The sequence below is a fragment of the Schistocerca cancellata genome, unplaced genomic scaffold (assembly GCF_023864275.1).
Source record: "Schistocerca cancellata isolate TAMUIC-IGC-003103 unplaced genomic scaffold, iqSchCanc2.1 HiC_scaffold_732, whole genome shotgun sequence".
NCBI lineage: Eukaryota > Metazoa > Arthropoda > Insecta > Orthoptera > Acrididae > Schistocerca > Schistocerca cancellata.
In genome coordinates this window covers 3,910,876-3,921,775 of record NW_026046743.1, presented here as the reverse complement: position 1 = coordinate 3,921,775, position 10,900 = coordinate 3,910,876, and the positions used below count along the sequence as shown (strand labels likewise).

The window sequence follows — 10,900 nt, the reverse complement described above, 5'->3', positions numbered from 1 at the left end:
AGTTCGTTGTATTTACCTGTTCTTTTTATCCCTTGTCTTTTCTTACCACAAGCTAGTGCAGTCTGAGTCGTGTTGCCCCGCTAATAGCTCTTGTGGGGAAACTAATGCCCCAATACAAATGCTCGTAATATAATGTCAACCTCAATGGTAATGGAAAAATTCCAGACGTAACGGGAAACATTCTAACCCTAAACAAACCTTCGGATACATGGGCCACAACATTCAGTACATATTTTGGTGTTTCCTCTGTAGCTAAATGTAGGCAGATAGGAAAAAAAATACATCATACTCTAGTCTCACTGCTTAACCATTTACCCCCAGTTCCGGGAAATTGTGTCTGACGCTGGCTCTTGGACCCAAAACGTCCATGATCAAATACGTATGGAGATGCTGTCTATCAGATCAGCCTCAGAAACAAATGAAACTGCTACCGTATAAGTAGAATACCGATCGCATAGTTGCTACTTGTCTCAAAACGTTCACAAATAATACTTCATTCAGTGACGATCATTCGCTCTCGTCCTTTCTAACTCGTGCTCTCCGTTTATTACTTGGAGAAACACCCGTAATGAAACGTAGTACCTCATTACATCAGGCAATTTAGAGTATTTATTTACGCAATACATTTGAAATAGGTGAGGTAATACTCTCATTACCTGATTATATGGGTAGATCACATTACTAATGAGGAGGTATTGAACAGAATTGGGGAGAAGAGGAATTTGTGGCACAACTTGACTAGAAGAAGGGATTGATTGGTAGAACATGTTCTGAGGCATCACGAGACCATCAATTTAGTACTGGAGGCAGCTTGGAGGGTAAAATCGTAGAGGGAGACCAAGAGATGGGTACACTAACAAGGGAACCTCCCTATCGCACCCCCCTCAGATTTAGTTATAAGTTGGCATAGTGGATAGGCCTTGAAAAACTGAACACAGATCAATCGAGAAAACAGGAAGACGTTGTGTGGAACTATGAAAAAAATAAGCAAAATATAGAAACTGAGTAGTCCATGCGCATCATAGGCAACATCAGGGAGATAACGGGCTTAGGAACGCCGTGGTCCCGTGGTTAGCGCGAGTCGCTGCGGAACGAGAGGCCCTACGTTTAAGTCTTCGAACAAGTAAAAATTTTTTTCTTTATTTTCGCAAAGTTATTATCTGTCCGTTTGTTCATTGACGTCTCTGTTCACTGTAATAAGTTTAGTGTCTGTGTTTTGCGACCGCACCGCAAAACCGTGCGATTAGTAGACGAAAGGACGTGCCTCTCCAATGGGAACCGAAAACATTTGATCGCAAGGTCATAGGTCAACCGATTCCTCAACAAGAAAACACGTCTGATACATTCTATACGACACTGGCGACGCCATGTGCGTCACACGACAGTAATACGTTGTCGACCCACCTAACTTGTACACTTGGCGAATGGGTAAAAAGATTCTTCTACCTTGCCCGATACTACGGCGCAGTTTACCTCGCATCGTACGGACGGACGGACAGATAATAATTGTCTGAAAATAAAAAATTAAACTTTTCTTCCGAAGTAAAACTAGAACCAAGGACCTCTCACGCCTCAGCTGTTCACGCTAACCACGGGACCACGGCGCTCCTGAGCTCGTACTATACTTGATGTTGCCTATGATGTGCATGGACTACTCAGTTTCTATATTTTGCTTATTTTTTTCATAGTTCCACACAACTTCTTCCTGTTTTCTCGATTGATCTGTGTTCAGTTTTTCAAGGCCTATCCACTGTGCCAACTTATAACTAAATCTGAGGGGGGTGCGATGGGGAGGTTCCCTTGTAAGCAGCTTTAAAAGGCTGTAGGTTGCAGTAGGCACTTGTAGATGAAGAAGCTTGTACAGGATAGAGTAGCATGGAGAGCTGCATCAAACCACAAGTGGTCTGGAGTGAAGACCACAACAACAACAAGAACCTACTCATAATTCCTACGGGTGGGTTCGCCTGAGTTTTGTAGAAAAAGGTAAATCCCACCTTTCCCTCCGCTTGTAAGAGGCTTCTGATAAGAATAGTTGTAATGTTCCCACACTGGGAAAGAAATCAAGATTTAAGATACGATTAATAGCACTACTAGTGCCCCACCTAACATGGTAAAGCTTTGTATATTTCGTCATACTTCTACACTGACAAATATGTAAGTAAATCTTCTTACAGTCGGTACCGAATCAGAAAAGTCTATGGCCACAGTGTATTAGTAGCTTCGATTTTAAAGTTTTCTATTTCATCCGTTGACAAGTTTTATACTCACTTAATATTTTTCGAATTTTCCTAGACTTTGCACTAAGGAAATAAAATTTCCCTGTGGACTCATGCTATTACCTGTGCATCAAAACTTTTTTGTGGAGTTTGTAACTAATTTCTAGTTCGCTGAGAAATTATTTTATACTGTTTGGGTTCACTGACGCGCTGTGTACTCCTAAAATGTTGGGCAGGTTTTTAGGACTTCTAGAACTACACGTTTCACTCTAGATGTGTGATGGAGTTGATCCCCGAGGCCTTAATACATGTTTTGTGATCCCGTCTCTTTTTCTTGTCAGTGTTTGCCTTATGTTTCTTTCTTCACCGAGTCTGCAGGAAACTTCCTCATTCCTTACTGTAGGAAACTTCTTCATTCCTTATCAGTCCACCTGATTTGCAACATTCTTCTGTAGCACCACATCTCAATGGCTTTCTGTATCCTCTGTTTCGGTTTTCCCATAGCCCATGATCCACTACCAATCAGTGCAGTGCTTCAAACCTACATTCTCAGAAATTTCTTAGTAAGTTAACGCCTAAATTCTACAACAGTAGACTTCTCTTGACCGTGAATGCCCTCTTTGCCTGTGCTAGTCTGCTTTTTACGTTCTCCATGTTCGTCGGTCAGGGATTATTTTGCTTCCAAGGCTGCAGAATTCCTTAACTTCGCCTACTTCGTGACAGAAAGTTTTAATGTTAAGTTTCTAGCTATTCTCGTATCTACTGCTTCGCATCACTTTCATGTGTCTTCGATTTACTCTCAGTCCACATTCTGTACTCATTGGACCATTCAATTCACTTTCATTTATGATAGCAATCTTATCATTGATATCCTTTCACCCTGAATTTCAATCCCGCTCTAGAATCTTTCTTTTATTACCGCCATTGCTTCTTCAGTGTATAGCTTGAACAACAGCGAGGAAAGGCTGCATCCCTGTCTTACACCCTTTTTAATCCGGTCACTTCGTTCTTGGTCTGCCAGTCTTATTGTCCCCTCTTGATGTACATATCGTATGTCATCTGCCTTTCTCTACAGCTTACTTCTATTTTCCTCAGAATTTCGAACATCTTGCACTATTTCACGTTATGGAACGCTATTTCTAGTTCGACAGATCCTATGAGCATATCTTGCTTCAGTCTTGCTTCCATCATCAAGAGCAAACGCGGGACTGCCTCTCTGATGGGTTTATCTTTCGTAAATCCAAACTGATCGTCATGTAACAAAGCCTCACTTTTCGGTCCCATTGTTATGTATATTATTCTTTACAGTAATTTGGGTGCATGAGCTTTAAGGTGACTGTGCGATCCTTTTTTCAGCTACCTGCGCTCGCTGTATTCTTAGCTGTGTGGATGATATTGTTCCGAAAGTGTGATGGTATGTAGAGTGTCTCATAGACTCTAGACTGCAAATTGAATAGTCATTTGGTTTAGAAATTCCGATTGAATGTTATCTATGCTCTCTACCTTGTTTGAGGTGAAGTCTTCCAGAGCTCTTTTAAATGCTGGCTATGTACTTGATCTCCTAATTCTTCCTTATTGACTCAACTTTTTTCTTCTATCAAGTTCTCCCGCTCAAAGGGCCTTCAATATACTCTTTCCACCTACCTGCCCTTTCTTCTGCGCTTAAATGTGGAATCCCTATTCAATTCTTAATGTTACCACACTTGCTTTTAATTTCGCAGAAGGCTGTTCTGACTTTTCCATATGCTAAGTCAGTTAAAAAGAAATTATCGTTGGAGGCAACGATAATTTCTTTTTAACTTTCTCCAGATATTTCTTGTAACTATCTGGAGTGGCTGTTACGCACATGCGATTTATTTCCCATTTGTAAGTGATTTATACTGCTGTATTCTGTCTTTTTCTGAACATTTTTGTGCTGCCTCCTTTCATCTATCAACTGAAGTATTCCTTCTGTTACCCTAGGTTTCTTCAGAGCTGTACTCTTATCTTACTGTCCAACACCTCTAATTGCCATTTCTAGAGATTTCCACTCCTCTTCAACTGTACTGCCTTCTGTGGAATTCCTCATCACAGCATACTCATTCTTAGCGAACTTCAAATACATTTCATCTTTCCTTTGTAGTTCGATATCTTACATCCCTCTACACCGACTTTTTCGGACGAGTCTCTTGAACTACCGTCTTAGTCTACTAAATCGTTATCCAAGCCTACATGTGCTCCTTGGCGCGCCTTGGATCTTTTCCAAGTATACTTCCTCCTCTTGCGACTCTTGGACAGAATATTCTTTATTACCTAAAAATCGCCGGCCGCGGTGGCAGAGAGGTTCGAGGCGCTACAGTTCGGAACCGCGCGACTGCTACGGTCGCAGGTTCGAATTCTGCCTCGGGCATGGATGTGTCTGATGTCTTTAGGTTGGTTAGGTTTAAGAAGTTCTAAGTTCTAGGGGACTAATGACCTCAGATGTTAAGTCCCATAGTGCTCACAGCCATTTGAACCTAAAGATCTTCAAAATTTCTCGGCCCTGTCAGCAACTGTATAAATATTAATTTTAATTTTAATAATAAACAGCCTCAGTTGAACCTAGTAAATTCTAGGTAAACGGTGCAACTAAGGCTGTTCATTATTAACATCAATTCTTTATTACTATCTGAAATTTACTGTTGCACTCAAGTAGTCTCTCGTCCCTACTGCCTCTTGTAGACACGTATTTGGAGAAATCACTCAACTCATGTCAGTAAAGTAGGTGTCACACATGTCTGTTGCAGATGCTCGGCTGCACTGCAGTCCCATGTAGAAAACTCTGCCACCACACACAGTGCGGAACTGAGGAGCCCAGCCAGTAGCCACTCGCCACAGCGGGCCGCCGCCATTTTTCAAGATTAATATCATCGGGAGAGAGGAAGGGTGGGGGGGGGGTGGATGTGTGGAGGCACTGGCAGCCGCCACTGGACGGCGCCGAGGTAACGGCGTGGCGCCCACGTGACCGCCGTGCTAAGCCCGCCTTATCTCGCGACCCGAGTGGCGCTTATTTTTCACTACATCGTTTCATAAATCTTCGATTTACTGCGCCGGCGAGGGAACCTTCCCGAGCGAGTATATTATTTGCGGTAAAACAATATCTCTGGCGGCACTGGAAAGGGTCTTTCTACATATGGAAACTGTGGTCATGCGACCACTGTGTCCTCTGAAGGTCATTGAAGTGATCCTCATTACAGCAACATGACACACAAACGCTAGTCATTTTTCTTTCATAGGCCACAACTCGAGGGAAATTTCTGTGCCTAAAGTTTAGTCTCCTACCGACGGAGACATCATCAGAGGATATAAAGACTCAGATAGCAGCCTGAACTAGCTCCCCAGGTCGACGCGTTCATACACACCCACGCAGCGGTGTTCGGGATGTCACCAGACCGCAGCCTAAAGCTGCTATTTCACAGGCTGACCAGTTGGCCAACGCCCCTGCTGAGCTAGTCTGCCGTGACACATTTGCTTTCCTAGTGTACGATTTTATAGTGGTCTGGGTGTGTCAGCTCCACCTACTTGTTCCGACCTCTACTCGCCACCCCATACTCCGTCCTTTTCCCTTCTGTTTCTGCATGGTGAAAACTGCCACGCGACAGGGGGACAGGTAGTGTCCACGACGCACTTACAGTGAGCCCACACTCAGTGACACTTAGTGATTGACAGTGGGTGCGAGAGAACTCTTGAATTTATGTATTTAACGTTCACATAGTGCATAGCAGTTGGGAACAATGAACATCAAATTTTTCTGTGCTAGCTCTGACTTCTCTTATATATATCGCGACGTCTGTTCCTCCCCACGCAGTTTCAGGGTAAGTATTTTCACATTCGGGAGAGATTACTGCAGACTGAAATTTTGCGAAAAGAATTTGCCATAATGAAAAACGCCTTACGTTTGTGTTGATGACAGCCGTACAGACTCGCACGTCAGATGCGTGGTATCTCCTCCATTTCGAGATAACACAAGACGAACAGCTATTCTCTGAATGAGATTTTCACTCTTCAAATGGTTCAAATGGCTCTGAGCACTATGCGACTCAACTTCTGAGGTCATTAGTCGCCTAGAACTTAGAACTAATTAAACCTAACTAACCTAAGGACATCACACACATCCACGCCCGAGGCAGGATTCGAACCTGCGACCGTAGCGGTCGCTCGGCTCCAGACTGTAGCGCCCAGAACCGCACGACCACTCCGGCCGGCAGATTTTCACTCTGCAGCGGAGTGTGCGCTAATATGAAACTTCCTGACAGATTAAAACTGTGTGCCGGACCGAGACTCGAACTCTGGACCTTTGCCTTTCGCGGGCAAGTGCTCTACCAACTGAGCTACCCAAGTTCGACTCACGCCCCGTCCTCACAGTTTGAAAGGTAGGAGACGAGGTACTGGCGGAGGTAGAACTGTGAGGACGGGGCGTGAGTCGTGCTTGGGTAGCTCAGTTGGTAGAGCACTTGCCCGCGTAAGGCAAAGGTCCCGAGTTCGAGTCTCGGTCCGGCACACAGTTTTAATCTGTCAGGAACTTTCAGCTCTTCTCTGATCATTTTCGATCTCCTCTGTCAATCTCACCTGCTAAGAATCGCTTACTGCGTGACAGTTCTTCAAGAGAACGGAAAATTGCATTGTAAGCAGTTTTAATGGACTTGTTAAACATTCTAAGTGTTCATTCAATAAACACTGCCTTCGATCACTTTCTCTACAGCAATCATTTCACTTTAAATGTTTCTTAACTATAGCCCCTAGACATTTTATTGATTGGTCAACATTTGTGTTACGTATTACGTAACAGGAGATCAACGGAACTTTCTTGATACTCATTTGGGAAAGTTTTCAGTTAAGGAGTAAGGAACTTGAGCTCCCACAGACAGGTTGGGGGATGCAGGCCTAATGAAACTAAAGTGTGGAAATGGCCCCAAAGGTTTTCCCGCTAACGACTGCTTTGCCTAAAATGTCATTCGCGCCACTGTCCTGTAGCCTGCATTGAAGTTGAGGTTTCCTCTGCGAGGGTTATATCATCCTCGCGATCCGAGCATTTAGACAAAGGTCCCCATTGACTGGGACCCACAATTTCCCTTGCAAAACGCCCTGCGATGGTCGCTGAAGGTTGTGTAGGGCCTACTGACTGTACACCACCGTGCATATCTGGCTAGTTTCTGCGGGATGCACTGGTAGTTGTCTGAAGGATTTTCGTAATTTTTATTCTGAAACACGGTACTCCAAAAATCTGAAGCTGTCTCTCACCAAATTTACCGCGGATTTGTTCGGCTGTCTGCGAGCTAAGATCGTTCATCATTTCTTTAGTAGTCTATAGCCATTGAAACAAGCATTTGAAATCTGCACTGCTCTTATTTATACGCGATGTCTTTTGTGAGTCCGACGTGATATGAGTCCCCTACATTGCAACAGTAGTTATGAATTGGCTGTACGTTGTTTTATAAGCAATCTCCTTTCTAGACAAACTACATTTTAATAATATTTTACCAATGACTATAACCCGCCGTTTACTTTACCCACACCTGAGCTTGTAACACGCGGGCTGCAAGTTTGCGCCAAGTATAACGCTATGCTCGGAGTTTAGTATTACCCTCTGGGATTAATTTAGAAATGTTTTGACCGGGTGTTTACCTAATGGGTAGAGGGTATGTAACAGTAATTTCGTATCTATGGCAATTAATAGAAAACTGAAAGGCTTTATTTTGGAAGTAATGAAGTAGTGAAGTTCACGTGAATAAAACAAAAAACGGTCGCCAGCCTAATTAGGCATAATAATTTGAAACATTAAACTTGAAGAGAAATGAAACTGAGTATCTAAAGTGATTTTCATTAATACTCCTTTTAAACAGTGCAATGAATACACACGACTACCGGATGAACTGAGTAGTGGGTTCTACTAGTTACTATTTCTACAAATCAGCAATCATAGGACGTTAAATGATATTTCACTCACAGAAATAATAGTTATTACCTCAATCATTAACCAGTTCAGCACTAATATGTTACTCAAGACATCACGAGACTAAAATTGGGCATGACAAGAGCCCTAGTTTAACTAACATACAAACATCACAAATGAAGTTAAATAACATTACATAAACACTTTTTATACTCTCACTATTATGTAAACGTGTCAGATTTCTTTAGGCAGTGCAATACTCCGTTCATCTTTCTTATAATAGAAGAGAATATAGTGGGGACCCATAAAATGAAACTGTTTTTACAGGCAAATTCTCTGACTATTTCAGAAATAAATTCCAATTTGCCAATATTGATTTCTAACCCCACTTGAAACAATTTATATGTTCATACTTTAGAGCAAGTAATTCAAATATTAACTTCAATTAACTTCAAAAAATAGTTCATAGTAATAATCAAAGCAATATAACTTTCGAATAAGTTCAATTTCTTTGCCTTTCTCACTACCTGTGAAGCAGGTAATTTAACTAGCAACATTTATACACTTTGGTACTGAACTGTGGCACATTTAATGCAGACATAAATCAATAGTTATTCAGAAACGGGATACTCGGTCTTCTGCACGTTTGGGATGGGACCCTACATTGGTTTCATGATCTGGACCATTTTAAGGCTCATGTTAATAACACTGGAATTATTATTGAGAACCACTCACACAAACATACTGGTCCCTACTATGATACATATCTGAGTTCCTAAGGCAGGCGAAGCGGTGGCGCAGTAGTGGTGGCAAGCATGTGGCGGCTATCTGGCCTCACACTCTTGCTGTTGAATGCTCTTTATAAATTCTTCTTGGCGACGTATTATCCATTCCATAATAACAAACCAGCCGAAACCACATCCGAGGCAATTTCAATACAAATTGGCTTTCAAATGCCTCACTTGGCACCTTCGGTATTAACCGTACAACGGCTAGCCAATGACTGCGTAGTGTGCTCACCCAGTAGCCACCCAGATCGACCGCCTAAACCACCTTTTAACGCGCGCTAAGCCATTTCCGTAGCGGAGGGGGTTCCCTACACCTTTTGTACTACACAATACAAGATTCCTAAGCGTAAACCAGCATTCAAAGTACAATTTCTCTTTCTAAACATACATGTTTTATAAAGTTTCATTGTTTTTAAACATTATTTTAGTTTCCATAATACATATATTACAAACTTCAACTTTCTCTGTGACAATTCAATGACCTTCATTAGTAAAGAACAACTACTTCATAGTAACTTATAAACAATTACATATTATAATCTACTTACTATCGATATTGGTGTTACAAGCTCATGTGGTGACTCCTCCACTTTGTATCTGTACACTTGGCATTTATCTACATTAAGAGCAGATTTAAATGAGCAGTACTCCATTTTTTTTTTTTTTTTGCAAACAATTTGCTCAGTGTCACAAGTATCATTTGCATAAAAACTGAGATACTGCACATTACTTCAGCGTCTGCAGATGACTCTGCATTCTGGAAAACATGCTGCGTCCTTCTAATAAATAAATACTACATCCATTTGCTACCCTGGTTAGATATCCACGGCAACATAAAAAAATGGTTCAAATGGCTCTGAGCACTATGGGACTTAACATCTTAGGTCATCAGTCCCCTAGAACTTAGAACTACTTAAACCTAACTAACCTAAGGACATCACACAACACCCAGCCATCACGAGGCAGAGAAAATCCCTGACCCCGCCGGGAATCGAACCCGGGAACCCGGGCGTGGGAAGCGAGAACGCTACCGCACGACCACGAGATGCGGGCACACGGCAATATACTTTATTTAAAAAGCATCGATGTGGTACTCGGGAAACGCTTTTATAAATATCGAATCAACCTCGTTTCCTCTAGCCACGGCAAGGACGTATTGATGTTATCGATGTCTTTCGGTATCCATGCTGATCTCCATCAGCGAAGTTGTTTTCTTTCCGGTATCCGTCGTGGTTCAGTATAAGCATAAATTGTCTTCATCCACATCCATACTCCACAGTCCACCTCACGGTGTGTGGGAGCGAGTTACTTCTTGTACAGCTACCCTTTCCCCCCTTTTCAGTTCTCGGATGGTGCTGGTCATTAGCGACTGTCGGTATTCTCTTATTCTTTCCCAGTGTAGTCGCTTAGAGAGATGCGCGTTGCAGGACGTAAGTTTAATGACTTCTCGAACGCGTACTCAAAGAGTAGTACAGTAAACTTCCCCGTGATGAACAACGCATCTCTTCTAGCTTTTTCCACTGCCGTCTGATGTGCCTTTCCTTAACGTACTGGTTAAACGAACCCAAGGCGTAATGTGCTGTTATTCTGTAGGTCTTCTCTAACTCTTTTACTAATCGATATTTATGAAGACAGTTTCTTTCGTGGATAAATTACATATCCGTAGGATTCTTCGAACAAATCTTTTCCTGGAATCTTTCTTACAACTACTTTTGTATGATCATTCTATAACATATAAAACACAATACATCATAATTATCGAATTTGAAGAGATTGAGGAGTCAACCAATCAGTTGCAAAACAAAAGTTTACTGGCTCTTGAAAATATTGTAAAAATATCGAGACCTTGGTCAAGGGCTAATAAGCCTTTGTTTTACAACTGGTTGGCTGATTTTTCAACCTCTTCAGATTTACAAAGTTGCTGTTTCGTAGCCATGTTTAATATTTGCAACTATCACATTATTTCTTTTTAAATTTTCGATATT

General features: G+C 42.0%; 1 non-coding gene across 1 annotated transcript; it reads left to right on the top strand.

The window, feature by feature from the left end:
- Nucleotides 1-6,660: 6,660 nt before the first annotated feature.
- Trnat-cgu (transfer RNA threonine (anticodon CGU)) lies at nt 6,661-6,735 on the top strand. The gene has a single exon. It is a non-coding gene; the product is annotated as a tRNA-Thr (tRNA).
- Nucleotides 6,736-10,900: the final 4,165 nt, after the last annotated feature.